Source organism: Phascolarctos cinereus, unplaced genomic scaffold (genome assembly GCF_003287225.1).
Source record: "Phascolarctos cinereus isolate Bilbo 61053 unplaced genomic scaffold, phaCin_HiC Scaffold_9;HRSCAF=440, whole genome shotgun sequence".
Classification (NCBI taxonomy): domain Eukaryota; kingdom Metazoa; phylum Chordata; class Mammalia; order Diprotodontia; family Phascolarctidae; genus Phascolarctos; species Phascolarctos cinereus.
This window is the reverse complement of record NW_027556402.1, coordinates 55689674-55709647: the sequence shown is the minus strand read 5'-3', so window position 1 is coordinate 55709647 and position 19974 is coordinate 55689674. Positions and strand designations below refer to the sequence as shown.

At 38.0% G+C, this 19974-nt stretch overlaps 1 pseudogene; it reads left to right on the top strand.

The window, feature by feature from the left end:
• The first annotated feature begins 295 nt into the window (after positions 1 to 295).
• Positions 296 to 716, top strand: LOC110218587 (ATP synthase F(0) complex subunit C2, mitochondrial pseudogene; annotated as a pseudogene).
• The last annotated feature ends 19258 nt before the right edge of the window (positions 717 to 19974 follow it).

Below are 19974 nucleotides of genomic sequence, written 5' to 3'. Positions count from 1 at the left end.
GTTGGCAAGGACATAATGTGTGCTGGGCACTGAGATGGACATAGAAGATAATAATAGGGGGAAAAAAAGAAATTGTCCCTACCCTCAAGGTGTTTTCATTGTTCAGGCAGGAATCACTATACAACATAGACAATTAAAGACAACATATATACAAGCTGATCTCTTCTTAGCCGTAGATAAAGTACCTCTGATGAAGGATGGAAAATATTTATGGAGCCGATGAAAATGGCTTTAAGCTCCCCTGTCTTCTCTGCTCTGCCCGCAGCTCTTCAGCTTTGCCCCTTGCCCCCTGAGAATGTACCACTGTGCCAAGTTCATCTCCACCCCTGCCCTTGTGAGGAGCCCCTCTCAGCCGCTGAGTAGACCCTTATCTGCGGTGGTGCAGAAACGGCCAGAGGTTCGGACAGATAACTTCAGCATTTCGGCAGCATCAGGTGCCTTGACCTCACTTGTCCCCAGATGTGGATTCCAAACTAGCGCTGTCTCAAGGGCCATTGACACTGCAGCCATGTCCATCAAGGCTGGGGCTGTCACTGTAGGGGTGGCCGGCTCTGGAGCTGGTATTGGGACTGTGTTTGGAAGTCTCATCATTGGTTATGGTAGGAACCCCTCCCTGAAGCAGCAGCTCTTTTCCTACACCATCCTGGCTTTGTCCTATCTGAGGCCATGGGGATTTTTGCCCGATAATGGCATTCCTCACCCTCTTTGCCGTGTGATGGAGCCATTTCTATCCCTCAATGTTTCTGAATGTTCCTCCTTGTCGTCCTGGTCCCTCCATGTCTCTTCCAGCCTGTGTATACCTCCTCCTCCATCTTACCAGGCAGCCCTGGAGAAAGCCATAGACTCAGAGTTTGACAGAGAAAAGACAAATAAATACTGTATTAATAAGCTGTTTAAAAAAAAAGCATTAAGCAAGAAAAGAAGTAAAACTGTCCCTAAATACACACTATGCCAAGTAACACAAAAAGTAGCCAGTGTGATAGTTGCCCAGTATTTCATAGGAGACAATATACAGGATGGGGGGTAGTAATAATGGCCTCAGATGACTATAGATAAATGCACAAAGTGTGGGTAATAAACATGATGAGTAAGATATCCTATTGTAACAATGTAAACATAATCTCATACTATCATGGAGACTGAGTGGGGTAGGATGTGACCCATGACTAAAATACCACAATGGAAAGGCATACATTATTCAAAGGAACAAATTAGATAAAAGAGGCAATGGAGTATCATTTTATGTGAGGCTTTACTTTATTGTGGAAAGAAATGCTTACTCTGAAGCTCTCTTCAAAGTTACACATTTATACATGTCTTACTTTAATTTTTTAGAATTTTTTATTTTTAATTTATAAAATAAAACAAGCATTTCCATAACATAGTAGAGTAATAAAAAGATGATTATATGTACAACTTGCTACTCCTCTTAAATATATAATAAATTTATCATGTAAATTTTTTCCCTTTTTTCCTTCCTTCCCGCCCACCATAAAGATGGCTACTATTAGACACAAATATATGTTTATATAAATATACACACATATGTATACATAAAAGTATTCTATACATACTGCTATTTATCAGTTCTTTCTCTGGATGCAGATAGAGTCTTCAAATGTCATTTGTAGTTAATTGGGGTATTTATAATAATCCAAATGACTTAATTGCTCAGTTGTTCTTAAAACAATATTGTTATTACTGTATACAACATTCTCTTGGTTCTGCACATTTCATTCTTCATTATTTCATGCAAGTCTATCCATGTTTTTTTAAATTGACAAGTTCATTATTTCTTGTAACACAATAGTATTTCATCACGATCATATACCACTTGTTCAGCCATTCCCCAGTTGATAGGCATCCCTGCAATTTCCTGTTCTTTGCTACCACAAAGAGAGCTGCTATAAATATTTTAGAACATACAGGTTCTTTTCCTTTTTCCCTAATCATCTTGGGAAACAGACCTAGTAGTGGTATTGCTGGGTTGAAGGGTATAGGCAATTTAATAACTCTTTGGGCATAATTCCAAATTGCTCTCCAAAATGGTCAGATCAGTTCACAATTCTACCGACATTGAAACAGTGTCCCAATTTTTCCACATGCCCTCCAACATTTTTCACTTTCCCTTTCAATCATTTTAGTTAATCTGATAGGTACAAAAATAATATCTCAAAGTTCTTTTAATTTGCATTTCTCTAATCAATAATGATTTAGAGCACTTTTTCATATCACTATAAATTATTTTGATTTTTTCATTGGAAAACTGCTTGTTCATATCCTTTGACCATTTATCAGTTAGGGAATGACATATTCTTATAGATTTGACAAATATCTTTATATACTTGACATATGAGACTTTTATCTGAGAAACTGTTTATAAAAATTTCCTCCAATTTTCTGCTTTCTTTTTCATCTTGGCCACATTTGTTTTATTTGTACAAAAAATTTTGATTTAATGTAATCAAAATTATCCATTTTACACCTCACTTTGTTCTCCATCTCTTGTCTATTTATAAATTGTTTGCCTAGCTGAAATTCTGCTAAGTAATACATTCCACATTTTGCAAATTTTCTCATAATATCTCTTTATACCTAGGTCATGTATCCATTTTGATCTTATCTTGGTAAATGGTGTAAAATGTTGTTCTATGCCCAATTTCTGCCATAGTCTTTTTTCCAACAATTTTTTTTACCAAATAATGAACTCTTATTCCAAAAAACTTAAGTCTTTATCCTTGTCAAATACAATGTTTATTTGCTACTGTAGATTGTATGTCCACTCTGTTGCATTGATCTAGCTTTCTATTTTTCAACCAGTACCAGATAGTTTTGATAATTACTTTCTTATAATATAATTTAAGATCTGGTACTGCAAAACCTCCTTCCTGTCAACTTCCTTACAGCCCCTATGGAGAGAGCAATAGAGAATGGTTCAAGGAAGAGTAAAAGGATGAGTGTACATCAGTGAAGGTCCAGTTGAAACTGGATGACACAAATTTATGGATCCAGGCAAGATGTGTGGCTTATTATGACTGCCACTAACTAGCACATATGCACAGGAGCCCTGGGAGTGGCAGCATCCATAAGACCACTGACCATGCTTCCAGTCCAGCCTGCCCAGTCACCATCTAGGGAGGCACCTTGTACAGAGAAGGGAACACCCATCCTCAAGAGCTGTCAATGAACTGACAAGCAGCAGGGTACCCTGGGGGAGAGATAGAAGGTAGCATGTTCTGGCAAGCCAAACCACCACCATCAACTTGACCACCACCTCCCTTCAGACCCTGATGGAGACAGTCCAGGACCTTGAATTGAAGAGCTTTGGGAACATTTCTTCCAGCCCAGTACTCTCAGCCATCCTCCTGGGAAGGTGTTCCTTGACAACTGCTCCTGAAGTTGCCATAGTCACAACTAATGAAGACCTAGAAAGGATAGCTCTTGCCTCCAAAGTCTCTGACACTGTCAAATGGTTCAACAGCAGAACCTGATCTGATTTTATCAATGGAAATGACATTAAAAAAATAAGCACTGCCATCTGCTTTGCCTCTTAGCCTTAAGGACTATGGGATTTTCCCATTTGACACAGCCAAAACCTGCCTTATGTGTTGTCTCTACCGTTGGAAGGTGAGATCTTTGAGAACAGGGATGGTCTTCCTTTTCTATTTGTAAATCCAGCACTTAGCACAGTGTTTTATACATAGTAAGTGTTTAATAAATGCTTCATTCTTTCATGGATTTGTTTGTTAGTTCATTCATTCCTCTAGTTGAGTTTCAGCAGCAAATAAACAGGAACTGAGAAAGTAGATGTTGAGAGGAAGCCAGGGTATGGACCAGGGAAGGCATGATTGGTAATAATGGTAATGGGACAAGAGACAAGATAATATTGAACTTTTTAACTGAAGAATAAAATTTTGAAGGGAGGCTAGAAGAAGGGTAATGGCTTGGGAAAGTGGGGAAAGGTGGAATAACAGACTGAGGTTGAGAAGAGGACCAAATTGAAAGGAAGAGGAATTAGACATAGGGACAGCTGAAAAATCTCGCAAAATCCATATGCACTATGTTACAAATTACAAATCTATCAACCTACCTATCTATCTATTGATTGATCTATTAATCTATTTATTTTTGGGAGATATTGATGCAAAATAGATTTTTGTATATATATTTTACATATATGCATTATGGTTTGCATTAACATCAATATATTTACACTTATGAAGCTATATGGATTGAAAGACCTGTGATTTATGTGTATGTATATATACATACCTATATACACATATAGATATGTGTGCATATTAAAATAGGTTTTGTGTATGTATATGTGTATATGCACATGCATGGATAGAGGGATAGACCTGAGATTTGTGATTGTATATATACGTTCACATATATGCATATTTATATATATTGTATTCTTATATGCATTGATAGACCTGTTATTTGTGATTGTGTACACATATGTACATGCACGTACACATATGTATATATGTTTATGCGTGTTTGTATGAATGTGCACACATGAAGAGAGAATCATGAAAAGAATGGTAAAAATGGCAGCCAGTTTAGATGATGTTAACTGAAAGATTCTTTGGGGTTATACTACAGTCAGTCAATAAACATTTACTAAGCATGTACTCTGAACCAGTCACTATGCTAAGTGGTTGGTGCTACAAAGGCAAAAAACAGTCTCTTCTCTCAAGGCACTCACAATCTAGTGAAGGAAAACCATACATAAATTGAAATGTGGGGTGGGGACAGAGGGAGAGGAAGGGTATCCGGCAGGGCATGATGAAATCCAGAAGTGTAGCCACAGGTGGGAAATGATGAGACAGCTGCCTTGGACCTCCTCTTGAAACAGAGGATCTGGGAGAAGAGCTCTGACGTCCAATCAGAGAAAGGTGGAGGAGTTGTAAGCTTCAGAGCTGATGTGATCTTGCAGGAAAATGAATTTCTGGAGACAATGATGAGGGCATTGAAGCTGCAGACAGAAGAACATAAATTCATTCTTTGAGATGAATTGCCAAGAGTTTCAAAAGGAAGAAAAATGGAAATAGAAGCTGAGTGGAAAATTCTGTCTCAGAATACTTTCTGATTATTTTTGCACAAATTGAAAGTTTTAATTAGTCATAGATTTGACTTTGAGGTTGAGAAAAATCTTGTTTGGGAATAGAATGCTCTAAACTGAAGGTGTGTCTGTGATCCTCCAGGCCTACAGAACCCCCTTATCTGAATATTGTCATCCACATTGCCGTAGAAACTGTGCCTGACTCCAGACAAAAAATGTTTACCTGGAAACTCACTATCCCAATCAAAGGGAGTTTAAAGTGAAAATGTGTAGATTACACAACAAAACTAGAAGGCAGTAGGTATGACATAGAAGAAGCAATATTAGTTAAATAGAAATCCTGTAATCTGAGGGAGAAACAAACTGGGGAAACAGGTTAACGTCAATGTTTATGGTCTCGGATGTCCATATACCCATATATGGGGTATGGATAATAAATGAAGTCAATTTGACATTTTAACAAGAAGGTAAATATAAAGAAATGACACATTCTCATGTGCATTGCTAAGACTTACTTGGTGGGATCTGATGCATAATTATAAATGACAAGAGAGGGCATATGTCCTTTAAAAATCTTATATTTACACATATTTACATATGTGTGTGCACATATACACATGTGTATATGATGTATATGTTTCTATACACATACATACTATTTGTTTTATTTCTTTTTAAAATCAGTAAATTTCCTTTATTATTGTAAATTTAATAATCATCAATGAAGACACATTTAAATACACACACAAAAAAAAACAAGAAAGAATAAGAGAAGGCACTGCGACATGGTGGAAAGAAAATCCACTTTGAAGCCTAAGGAACTGGATTTGAATCCTAGCTGAGACAGTTGAGTCTTTTATCAGCTTAGGCAAATCACTTTACTCCTCTTTTTCCTCATCTGTAAAATGAAGGGGGTTGGCTTAGATTGCTTCTAAGTTTCTTTCCAGGTCTAAATCAATGATTTTATGATCCTAAGAAATTGGAAACTTCTATTATGTATATTGTTTAAAATACAAAGATAACACATATATGTATACATACGCATATGACATATGGATCTGTATGCTTTTTATGTATTATGTGTTATGTTTAACAAATTGCTGTTGTTTGCCTTCTGCACTTTTATGTGTATTTTTGTTTAAAAATAAGATTTATTGATGCCTTTTTTTTGCATACTTCACTATGCACTCACCTATTACTCAAACCCCTCCCATGCAAGCTTGAATTGTTTTTCCTTAAAAGGTATTGAAGCCATCCTAGAGACTCAATTAACTAAGAGGTCCCAGGCATGAGAGAAAGCCAGTGAAAATGTCTGGAGATGGAGAGAGGAATGGCAAGGAGGTCAGTGTCCCTGGATTGTAGAGCATGTGGACTACAATAACATGTAAGAACACTGGAAAGTTAGGAAAGGGCAGGTTAGAAAGGACTTTAAAGCCAAACAGAGGATTTTATATTTGATTCTAGAGGCCACAAGGAGTCACTGGACAAACTTTTTCCCAAGCTCTGTTGCTGAACCCTGCAGGTCAGTTTGGACTCCCAGGCACAGATTCTCCCAGTCCCTTCTGGTGGCTAAGTGGTGCAGTGGTTAAAGGATGTGCCCAAAGTCAAGAAGACCTGAGTTCAAATCCAACCTCAGGCATTTATTAGCTTCATGACCCTGTGAAAGTCACTTAACTCTGTTTTGCCTCACTTTCCTCAACTGTTAAGTAGGAAAATAGTAGCATCTACTTCTCAGGGCTGTTGTTAGGATCAAATGAGATATTTGTGAAATGCTTAGCACAGTACTATATAAATGCTTATTCCTTTCTCCCTTCCCTGGTATCCATTCCATGGCCATATAAACCCCATTTCAATCAATCAATAAACATTTATTCTGTGCCTATTATGTTCCAGACACTATGCTAAGAACTGGGGATACAAAAAGAGGCAAAAGAGAATTCCTGCCATCAAAGAACACACACACACACACACACACACACACACACACACACACACACACACACACACACACTTAGTGTTCATATGTTTCACAATGAGGTTGCTTTTTGTCCTTCATTCTCCAAGAGGACCATGACATCAGGAAGGTGATACCATGACTAGCAAGTGAATTGGATGTAAGTGAGGGAGGGGTGAGCAAGGTCACCAGCCTCACTTTCTCCTCCAGAGCCATCTGGGTCCAGTGGACAGACATAGATCAGGATGACTGGAGATGGCCCTGAATGCAGTGAGAATGAGAAGAGATTCAGGGAAGGAGTGCCCCTAGAAAAGTGGTGTTTCCTCAGAGGAGACTGCTGAGGTTCTGGTGCTGGTTTCACTAGGTGGCTGACCAGGAGTCAAGCTGTAGTCTCTAAGGAAGCAACACATCTGAATTGGAATAAATGATCATGGGACAAGAAGTAAACAAAATAGAAGGAAAGAAGGCAAAAAGGAAAGAAGGGGAGTTTGATCATGGTGAACTCACGGGACATCGAGTATTTAAATATAAAAAGCCTTTAGATTTGGCTTTTTTTAGCTGTGAGGAAAAAGGCCCAGGCACAGAAAAGAGGACCCTCTAGTCATTGAGCTGGTACAGGAGAAAAAGCATTAAATCTGGAATTAGAAAGATCTGAACTTGAATTTTGCCTCAGAACTAGCTATTTGACCTTGGGCAAGTAATTTAACATCTGTTTTCCTCAGTTCCTTCATCTGTGAAATGGGAATAATAACAGTACCTACTTCCCCAGGCTGTTGTAAGGATAAAATGAGATTATATTTCTAAAGTATTTTGCAAACTTTAAAGCACTACATAAGTTCCAGCTATTATAAAGGGTAGAAAATCAGAGATCATCTTCCACTATGGGAAAAAAACTGGGACCACTCAAAACACTTTGGATTTTATTGCTGTTACATGTTGCTTTTGCTTTTTGATTTCCTGATAGGAAATTGCGTTTGAGAGGTAGCATGTTATGGTGGCTGACCTTGGAGTTGGAAAAACTTGGGTTTAAGTTCCACCTCCAACAAATATTGGCTGTCAATCAAATTTAACCTCTTAATGACCCTAGAAAATTTTCTAGTACTAGAAGTTATAGAGGAATTGCCCATTTTCATTGCTACAGGGCATTTCTTACCAGGAAGGCCATCTACCCATGCAGTTACGGAAATCATAGGTCTGTTTAAAAAAATCATTTAGTCTATGTATTGAGTCACTGAATGCTTTGGGGCTATTCTGAGTAAAGAGGCAAGAGTAGGGGCCCCAAGTAGGTCAAGGCTTAAATCATTGTGGAAAGTTGTGATTTTTTTTTTGGAAATTAATTACTTTTTATCATAGAGTATTAAGGATGGTCTGGAGGCTGGGAGATGCATCTGCACATGCTCAGTTTGTTTAAACTAGTATAGCCCAAATTTGGTGTGCCCTCTGGTACCTGAAATGATAGAATACCCTGAACATCTGGTTAAGATGGTAGAGTGTGAAAACTCCCAGAGTAGCCAGACCAACTCTAATATACTCCCACAAAAATCTAAAAATGTCACTAGATTAAATCATTAATAATTAACATAATGAAAAAATAATGGTAAGCTCTTCCATGCAACCCAAGAGTTCATGAAAAAAAGATAATCAGAAGCCTGTTGTCATTGAGATATTAAACAGATCCACCAGAGAAACCAACCTGAGTGTTCTGACAAGAGGCTCTCGAGGGAGACCTGGAACCCCCAATACTGATCGGGGATACTGGAGAGGGAGGAGGGAAGCCCACCCCATTCTGATGAGGAAGATTTCAGGGAGCGCTAAAGCCCACAGCATTTTCTGACTGAGACATTCCAGGGATGTTGAAAGCCCACATTGCTCAAACCAGGAGTGATGAAAGGAAGTCTGATGCCCACAGTATTGACTGGGGATATTCTAAGAGGATTTGAAGCCTGCTCACCCTCTGAATGTAGACCTAACTGGTGAAACCCAGTGACAGGAATTCTGAAAATTGAGGAGAGCACCAAACACCTCATGACTATTGGATTGCAAGTTCCTTGAAGGCAGGGACTGTCTTTTACCTCTTTTTGTATCCCCAGCACTTAGCACAGTGCCTGGCATATAGTAGGTGTTTAATAAATGTTTATTTAATTGAATTGACTATCTCATTCAAAAGTATGGGAGGCGGCAGAGCCTGACTTTAGCACAAAATTATAAACCAGGAACCGAGGCTAAAGATATGAGTAAACAGAAAAAACTCAGTGAAGAAATATTGTGAATTAAGAGGCAGCTAAGAGGTATACTCAAAAGAGAAGAATTCCACAACTATTCCTCGAGGCCTGGTCATAAGAAGTATAAGGAAACCTAGATAAATTAAAGCTATAGATTAAAAAAATTAAAAGAAATCTAAGTGAATAAAGAAGGAGAGATTAGATATCAGATTAGTTAAAACATTTATTAAACACTTACTATGTACCAGGGACCATGCCAAGCATTACAGAAACAAAAACAAGAAAACAATATGGTGTCTACTCTCAAGGAGCTCACAATCTTTTATTTTTACTTAGTATTTTTTTAATTTTTAAAATTTTCAAAAACACCATCCCTCTAATTGTCCCTATTCCCATCTCCCCTTTTCCTTGCAGGGTGAAATATATTTCTGTACCCAGCTCTTTGTGTATACGTGTATATGTGTGCTTGTGTGTATTCTTCCTTCCTATGATCAATTCAGATGAAAGTGAAGTTCGCATGTCAGCCACTCTCCCTCATCCTTCCTTTTTTTTCCCTACAGATGTCTACTTGTACATGATGTAAGATAACTTTTCCTAACCTTCCTTTCACCTCTCCCCTCAGTATATTTCTCTTTCTCTCTCTTTTTATTCTTCTCTTAAGATCATCTTAACATCACATAACAGAGCCACTCCCAGGTTCTGTCTAATTGGACTCCCTCTCCGACCCCTAATGATGATGCATAGGGCTTAGAGGAAATATAAGGATCCTCTCCCCCCATTCAAATTTAAGCAGTTCGTCTTTGTTGAGTGCTCTAATATTGTTCATTCACGTTTACCTTTTGATGTTTCTCTAAACTCCTTTGTTAGAACCTCAGAGTTTCTACAGTCTTCGTTTTGTTTTGCTTTACTTTTGAAATCTTCTATTTCATTAAAGGTTTGGGGTTTATTTTTCCCTTCTACGTTTATGACTAATTTTACTGGGTATGTTATTCTAGGCGATAAGCCCATATTCTTTGCCTTCTGGAATATTGTATTGCAACATCGCCACTTTTTTATGGTAGCGGCTGTTAAATTGTGTGTGATGCTGGCTATAGCTCCTTGATATTTGAATTCTTTCTTTCTGGCTATTTACACTATTTTTTCCTTTGACGTGGAAGCTCTTTGGGTATAACATTTTTTGGAGTTTTTATTTTGTGGTTTCTTTGCAAAGGTAACCAATGTAGTCTTTCTATTTCTATTTTGCCCTTGTGTTCTAAAAGATCTGCACATTTTTCAAGATGTCTTGAAATAGGATGTCTAGGTCCCTTTTTTGTTCATGGCCTTTAGGTAGCAATGAGTCTAATGTTTTTTCTCTCTATGTTTTCTAGGTCAGTTGTTTTTCTATGTGATGCTCTATACTCTCTCTTTTTTTTTCAGTCTTTTGACTTGGTTTTAATATTGCTTGTTGTCTCATGAAGTCATTGGTTTCCCTTTGATCTGTTCTAATTTTCAGAGAGTTTGATGCTTGGGCAAGATTTAATATGTTTTGTGGTAAGCCATTACTTTCCCTCCCAATCCTTTCTTTTATAATTCTCATTTCTCTTCCATTTTTTTCCTCTAGAACTCTCATTTCATTTATAAAAATATTTTAACTCTTGTTTCATCTGTTCTAAGAATTCTAATTCCTTTCATGCTCATTGAATTTTCTTTGAGGCTTGGCTTGTACATGAAATCATTCTCTACATCTAGGTCTGTGTCTTTAGTGCCACTGTCACCATAATTGACTTTTATGATGAGATTCTTTTTTTTTAACTCATTCTTCCAAACTATTTCCTCATGTTGGCCTTGATGTTAGGGCTGGACTCATGAACTTCTTCAGGAAAGATCTGGGCTGGTCTTTCTACTGCTTTCTTGGGGCATGGGATGTTATGTTATTCCAGGATCTAGGGACAGCTCAGGCTGGAGACGTGCAAGCTTTTAAAGCTCTCAAAAAAATCTGATCGAAGACTCTGCTCTGCTCCTAAAGTTAGAGTCACACAATTATTGTTTGTTTCTGAATTTACTCCCTTCAGTCTGGAACTTGCAGATACTCCCTGCTCTGGAGTGTCACCCCTGGATACAGTTCCACTTCTGTGACCGAGAACTGGGTAGTGAATGACAAAGTTGCATTTGGCACCTATGCTTTGATCTTGCTGTCCACCAGTATGTATATGGGACTTCTTCTCGCCCTGGTACAGCCTCTCCCTGGGCACAGGAGTGGTCTGCATTCAAGTGCTCCTGGCCAGACCTGGGACACATTGTCCACAGTTTTATCTATCTCTCTTCATCTGCTGACCTGGGCTGGAAAAAAATAACTCACTGATACTTCCTTTTTTTTTTTTCCATTTCACCATCATGATTCAATGTGATAGAATTTCTAGATCTATTTGGAGGAATTTTGGTGGGTAGGAGGAAGATGCTGTACTGCTTTCTGCTAAATATGCCATATTAGTTCCACCCCATAGGACTTACTTTCTAATGGGGAAAGGCAACAATGGATGGAGATAGAAAAGAGCAGGGACAGATTGAAAAAAATTCTGTTTGCTTGGAAAGTAATGTGTGAAGGAGAGATGATTGAGATAAATTTGAAAAGGTAAACTGAGGGCAGATGGTACATGGGATTAAATGCCAGACTATAGAGTTTATAATTCTATCCTATAGACAATGGGAAATTACTGAAGGCTTTTAAGCAGGGAAGTAATATAGATAATTGTCCATATCAGCAAAATTGCCTTGGTTCTGAAAGAAGTATGAATTGGAGTAGGGAGACAGTGGGGACAAGGAGATCAGGCAAGTGATTATTAAAGTGGGCCAGGTGGAAGAAGATGTGTAGAGCTTGAATTCTCATTTATGGAAACATGAGTGTATTGGAGGAGAAATATCTGAGGAATATTGTAGATTGAATAGGAATAGGCAGCCAACTATGGTGAGTGACAGAGAAGATCTTTTATTTATAAAAGTATTTATAGAATCTCTTTTTGTAATGGTAAAATACTAGATACTAAAGTTATGTCCATCAATTGAGGAATGGCTGACTACAGGAATGGCTGTGGTCTGTGAATGTGATGGATAGTATAATTGCGCTATAAGAAATGAGGAAATAGATCATTTCAAGATGACTTGTGTGAACTGATGTAGAGTGAAATAAGCAGAACCATTTGTTAAGAACAATTTATATCATAATGCCCATGTTATTTAAATGCAAAGTTTTGAAGACTTTTACAAACTGTGGTTGTTCATCCTACATTTTTGAAGAGGACCAATGACATCACAGGGTGACGTCTTGACTCATGTGTGAATTAGATTCAAGGCAGAGTTGAACAGTCATCAGCCTCACTCCGTCTTTTAAAGCATCAAAATCCAGTGGCGAGACTAAAGCCAAGATAATCGGTGACGGGATCTTCGATGTATGAGCAAGCACTCAGTACTCCACAGCACCTGCTTCAGCTGCCTTCATGGCTGTTGAAACAAATTGTTCTCATCTACCCATTCTTCCAGGAGAAATCTTCATGCGCTTTGGGTAGACATCCCCCCAACTCACCAACAATTTGGGGCCTGGCTACCCTTCACCTAGTTTAGCCCGTCTGCCAAGATAGGCTGTGGCCGCTGTGCATGCTATAGCTTCTCGGAGCCACAGGTGAGAATTGGCTGGCAGACGGACACCAAAAGTGGATGAGCAGCCCTGAAAAGGGCTCAGTAAGCCCTCACACCAGAGGTTCTAGTCCTTTCTGCATCCTTCATACGCACCACTTTTATAAACTGATAAAGAATGGGATGAGCAGAACCAGGAAAATAATTTATACAATAACAACAATACTGTAAAGACAGAAAAGTTAGAAACTCGAGGAACTATGATCAATCATAGTGATCAGGAAGAAAAGGTTCGAGAGGTAGGAGAACGCAAAGAGAATAGTAATCTTCATGAGCCTTTCCAGCTCACACATTCTAAAAGGCACCAAAGAAATGATGGCCATTTGTTCTGGCAGGAAATTCTAGATCATCACAGACAAACATCTCTGCTGAGGCAGCATGGGCCACTAGCAGACACTGAGCCTCTGAAGTTAGCTATTGCTCACAAATTCCCTCCCATCCTAGATTTTTTCCTCTAACATTCTTTCCATCTTTTTGTACTTAGTGAAACTTACATTTCTCCTGAAGACATTTTTTCTTTTCACCACCCCCTCGAAGGTTCCCTGATCTCCTTATGATCCTGACACACAGAGCCAGGAGGAGGGGTTTGCATACTCCTTGCTCCTCACTGTCCCTCTCAGACCCTCCCTTTGCCATTGCCACTCATCAAATTCTTCCCCTCCTATAAAAATTATTCCATGCTGGCTCGATCCTTCTTGCTGTCATCACTGACCTCTAACTCACTCTTCTCAATAATTTTAGCACCTGGGTTACAGTCTTTCCCATTCCAAACTTGCTGAATATTTTGGTCTGCCAGTTCTTCAACTTTTTAAAAACCGTATGATCTCTGTCTCCAGTCTGCCTTAACAATGAACAGGGTTCATTCTTTAAAATCTCACCCCACTTTATCCTTATCTGCACTCCCACTTACTCATCTGAAGTTGCCCACAAGAGACTAATGTGATACTTCTCAATGGCACTGAAGGGCATAGTTCCCAGTGCCAAGGTCCCTTCAGCCTTAGCAGCAATGAAACAAATCTTGAATCGGGTGTGGCATTATTCTAAACTTGATTTCAATCCTTTGCCCAATAACACATAAAAGCTCAACCTGAAATCACTAATGAAACATTATTTTTTCATGCTCTGGTTTTGCTTTCCCCAAGCATCTTGATATAAAGTCATGACATAGGTAGTGGACCATTTAGATCTACCTTGCTCCTTTCCCTCCCTCTCTGACCCCCCAGCTTCAGATCCCAAAGAAAAAGCTTTCTTTGTTTGGGCTGACTTGTTCCCTGCTCGGATGTCCCTTGAGGGTGGAGCTGGAAACCTAACCTAAAAACAGAAGAAATTATTTAGCAGGACAGCTAGGAGGTAGCCCAACCATTCCTGGGGGGAATTTCAGCGGGCCAACCCAGTGTCAATCTGAGAACTCCAGGTGAGAAGGCATCTGCCCTCAAGGTGGGGATCAAATACGGCATAGGAGCAAAGGGCAGGTAACTCAACTTTGTGATTCGCCCATTGAAAAGTAAGATGGAATTTAACAGCTTTTCCTGGAAACTATTGCAGCTCAGGCTTCCCAAGATGAAAATAATGGAAACAGACAAGCAGGAAAAGTATATCCTTTTGAACACCGACTCTGACTGGGAAGAACGTGAGAAAAATAAAGCGTCACTGGTGCACCATCCTCAAGAGGGGTGAGTTTGGGGGTAGGCTGAGCCCAAGTGGATGCTTTTGTTGTAACAGAAAAAAGACTTATTTGCACCATCTCATAGTGTATCATTTGCAGTTACTTACTTGGGTCTCTGTGGTGTGAGTTCACACATACTTGAAGGCAGATGGAACCTAAGGGAATGGAATGGAATGAATAAAAATTAAAAGATAGAATGGCCTTACCTCGTGATAGAGAATGAAAGACATAAATTGCTTTACTGCATCAAACTGAACAGAGGGCTGCTGTGGAATCTTATGAAATAAACTTGAATTGTTTTTACCCTATTACATTAAATCAGGAGTTCTTCACCTGGGGTCTGCACAGATAGATTTTGGGGAGTCTGTGAGCTTGAGTGGGAAAAAGATATTTTTATTTTCACTAATCTCTAACTGAAATTCAATGTTGAATGTGGATGACATCCATTATTCTTAGAAGGGGTCCATCTGTAGGCTTCATGAGGCTTCAAAAGGGGTCTGTAACCAAAAAAAGATTAAGAACCCCTGTTTTAAAGAAAACCATGGTATCAGAAGACACAAAGATACTACATGTAAGGTAAAGGAGGGGAAAAAGAACATAATTTACCAATACCCAATGGCAGCCATTTTTTACATCAGAAGACAGTTTGCCAATAGCCAATTGTTAATATCCTTCTGCATCAGAACCTGGTTTTCCATCACAGACAGACATTACAAACTAATTTTTAATGGTCTTGAAGATGTAATTATAATTGATCAAAGTGAATCAACTTCTCTATTTCTTAGTAGAAAGGAATCAATGAACCTAAAGGCAGATTTGCTATTGATGTTTAAGCTCAAAAACCTTTACTTTATCATCTGACCTGAGTCTGAGGATCTAGGACACTGTATAGAAGATAAAAAAATCATGCATCTTTTGTAACGTATTGATTCTCTATAAATAAGGTCATTTTAAAAAGATTGATCTGTAGGCATCTTTCATTTACTTTGTCAAAATCACAGTATTATGAATAGACTAGGGTGGAACTGATATTAAGAAATATTTTATATTTATATATAATTGTAGATTCTGGGATTAATGTTTTAGAATAAATAGAGCATTTCAGCTCTTTTATTTCACTAAATATTGCAATTAAAAATTTTCAGAGTATTTATAAAATGATAGAGGTAGAGCTTAGATGTAACCTCAGAAGTCTTTTTACCCCATGAGTTTAAAAATGACAAAACTGTGGCCCAGGGAAGCTAAGGGCCTTGCTCAAGGCCACAGAGGTAGAACAGGTGCAGAATTTGAACCCAATATTGTCTCCAGAACCAAGGTTCTTTCCACTATGTGTTGTCCCATTATTGATTTTCTAATGATACTGGTGAAGTGATGATGATGATGATGATGATGATGATGATGATGATAATGTTTTAAGGTTTGCAGAACACTTTACATGGTTATATTTGGCCCCCTTAATCCCATGACAATAGATAGATGATATTATTATTATATTATTATATTTTACAGATGAGGTCAAGAGAAATTAAATGGCTTGCTCAGGATAACTACTTAGTAAGTGTCTGAGAAAGGATTTTATTTCAGAGCTACTTCACTCCGAGTCCAGCCCACAATCTACCGTCACACCTAACTGTCTCTGTAGTTTCATATTTGGGTACTTACATAGTCTAATGATTTTTTTCTAATCCCAAATATTTTTGAGAGTCATCTTCCTACTTTGGTGACACACTGTGAAACAAGGGAAGATTGCCTTGGTCTCAGAAGAGTGCAATTCAAGCACCAGCTCTAAGACTTGTGAGATGTGCGGCATTGTGGACAAGTCATTGAATCCCTCTGAGCATCATTTTTGTAACCTGTAAAATGGGGATGATAATGCCACACACTACAAACATCGCAGAAATGTTCTAAAATGATTTAAAACAAAAGCAATCTCTAAATTTAAGTTAGCATTATAGTTATCATTGCATCCTAAATTTATTTTCTCCCTTAAAAAGTGATTACCAATTTGAAAACTAGCTCCAAAAGGGAAAAATAGAGCAGTTTCAAAAACTAGTATTACACTTGACCTTAGATCACTGGAATACTCAGAGCAGAGGGTTCAAGGTTAGGGAAGAATTTAGCATGAAGGCCACAACAAGGAAACAGGAGAGAAAAATTAAAATGAAGAAAGGATGAGTCAATTTATTCTGTAGATAGGGCAACTTACTTCTAATTCTTAGCTTCTAGGGGATTCGTGGTGGACCTACATTTAATTAGAGAAATACAAATGTGCCTATTTACCTACTATAGTAAATGGGTAGAGCTGCTTCTTAGAAGTTAGCTGTATGTGCCCTCTACTATCTTTGCTAAGCTTTTGATGTACATTTGGACATCCCTGTAAGCAACTGAAGGGAAGCACAAATCATCATCCCTAGAGTGGCTAGGTATCTACTTTGAGCAATCATCTCTGAACAAAAGTCTAGCTAAAAGCACTATTCTATTTGGAAAGCACAAACAAGTCTGTGTAACCAAATGTGAGCCAATGAGAGAAAACTGGGCTGTTCGAGGACGTTGTAAAGCAACTTGCCCTGGGATTCATGGCCTGCCTTATTATATTTGAATGTTTTTCTTTAACAAGCATCTTAAAATGTAAGGACAATCATTGATTTACAATGATAATTAGCCTACATTGAGTCTTAGATAATGCCATTTAAGAGATGAAAAAATTCAAGTCAGACAACCATGTATGTATTAAGTACATAGTATGTGCCATTGTAGATACTTAAAAGGCAAACGCCCCTTCCAACAAAGAGCTTATGATTTAGCAGGGTAGCAAACATGTATAATACACACATATATACATACACACACATACGCACATGCACACACACACACATATATGCATGTATACACACACACAATAAATACATAGAATATATATGTGTGTGTATAATATCAATTTTATAAATGCTTATATATGCAAACACATGGCTAGACATATATGCACATATATATACATGCATACACATGTTTGTATGTGTACATGCATAGGAAACCATTCACAAAATTGGTGTGCCTATAGAGCATGTGTATACATATATGTATATATGTACATGCATTTATACATTTGCAAAATTGATATAAGGTACTCTTTTCTGGGAGGTGGTGTTTGCAGCTAACTGGAACTGTAAGGCTAGGAAAGACTCCATGAAGAAGCTGTAGCATCTGTTCTGAGTCTTGAAGGAAAATAGAGATTCTAAGAAGTGGAAGTAAGGAAAACATAAATTTCAGTCCTGAAAAAGAGCCAGTTGAAAGAACAGAGGCAGTAAAGAAACCACCATGGTTGAGTAAAAAGGACATTTTGGTAATGACAGAGTGCATGAAAAAGGGTGATGTATAAAAACAACAAGATAGGTTGGAGCCACGTTGCAAAGGACTTTAAAGGTCAAGCAGAGAATTTTGAGTTCTATCCTAGAGGAACAGGGAACCACTGGAATTTATTGGTAGGGATGGGCAACATAATAATACTCATAAGGTATAATGTTGGTTCTTAAAAGAACATAGAGAAGGTTTGGAAGTGGGAATTAGTGTTTTGTGTCCTGGTCCAGGAGTCAGACACATTTTTGTAAAAGAGATTAAAATGGGAATCACTGCATTCCCTATTCTCTCTAGTATCTCTGAAACATATCACACTAGCAATTAAAAATGTCATTTTATAATCCTTTTTTTTCTCTACTAGAAAATCCAGATTCTTTTCCCATTGGGCATAGATAACTACGAAGGAATTCACAGGTGAAATTTTTCTTTCTTTCTTTCTTTCTTTCTTTCTTTCTTTCTTTCTTTCTTTCTTTCTTTCTTTTTTCTTCCTTCCTTCCTTCTTCTTTCCTTCCTTTCTTTCTTTCTTTCTTTCTTTCTTTCTTTCTTTCTTTCTTTCTTTCTTTCTTTCTTTCTTTCTTTCTTTCTTTCTTTCTTTCTTTCTTTCTTTCTTTCTCTTTCTTCCTGCCTTCCTTCCATAGTCATAGTATATTAGGCTGCTGCTATGCTTGTCTGCTGATGAATTTTGAAAAGCCAAAAGAAACAAGAAACAGTGGTGGACATTGAATAATTGGAACAGGAAATTTTCCATCCTCCCAAAAGAAAATGTTCTTTCATTAAATTTTATAAATTTTTAAATTATTAAATTTTATAAATTGTTCTCTTATCTTCTCTTTTCTTCCCTTCCCTTCCCTTCCTTTCCTTTCCCTTCCCCTTTCCCTTCCCTTTTCTTTTTACCTCTCCTTCCCTGCCCTTTTTTCTTCTTTTCTCTTTTTTCTTCCTCTCTTACTTTTTTCTCTTTTTATCTCTTATTTTCAATCCCTCTCTTTTTCTTTATGCCTTTCTTCCACTTTGTTCTTCCTCTTTGTCTCTCTTTCTTTCCTTCAGATCTGTTTACTTAGATATGAATTCAATTTACAATTCATCTCTTATTTCTATTGCACTACCAGCACAAATTTGGCAACTAGAACTCGTCTGGGAGGCTGATGTTACTAAAAGAATAATAACCAAACCTCACTTGGGGTAGCCCTTTTTACAAGTTTCAGGTTTCCTTTTCTGTGGAGGTATTTTCTATTCATTTCAGCCCCTATTTTAATACCCGGACTGCTGACAGAGGCTGGTGATTGCAATTTTCGGAGAAAAACCTAAATCTTCTCAGATTTCAGAGTAGATATATACTAGTTTCCCAGATAAATTCAGAAACTGAGGGAAACAATATTTACAAGAGGTTATTCCTTGTTCCACTCTGAACCCCTTCTCTCTTTCTTTCTCCCCTCCCCAGTTAGACAAGAATTATCAATATCTTTGTCAGGGAGAATTAAAAGTCTATTAAAGGCTCAAAGAAAGGACAGGAAAAAAATCCACAATGATTAACATTCTAGATGTGAGAGGCCCCCTAAATGCTGAGCTCCAGTTCCCCAAGTACTTGGGCTATTGTTGTTGTTGAAGGTAAAGTGGAGAGCTTTATTTCTTGGTTTATGTAAAAGCCAGGTGTAAGTTTTGTCCTAATGCCAGCGTTATATGATGAACACAATACAATTCAGTAGAATAGCATTGCACGGGGGAGAGCAATCATTGTAAATCTAGAAAGGGAAGGGATCTCAGTGGCCTTCTAGCCCAAATCCTTCATTCTACAGATGAGGAAAACAGAGGCCCAGGGAGGTAAGTGACTTACCTGAGGCCACACAGCTAGGAAACATCACAGATGAGATCTGATTGCAGGTTCTCTGACTCAAGAGCTCTTCAGGACTCCTTACACTCCAAACTTCACTTTATCTTGATACTTAACATATTTCAGATTGTCACTGTGAGATGGGGGAAATCCTGAAGATAGTGCCTGACATGACATCAACAACTTTTATTGAGCTTCTAAACAAAG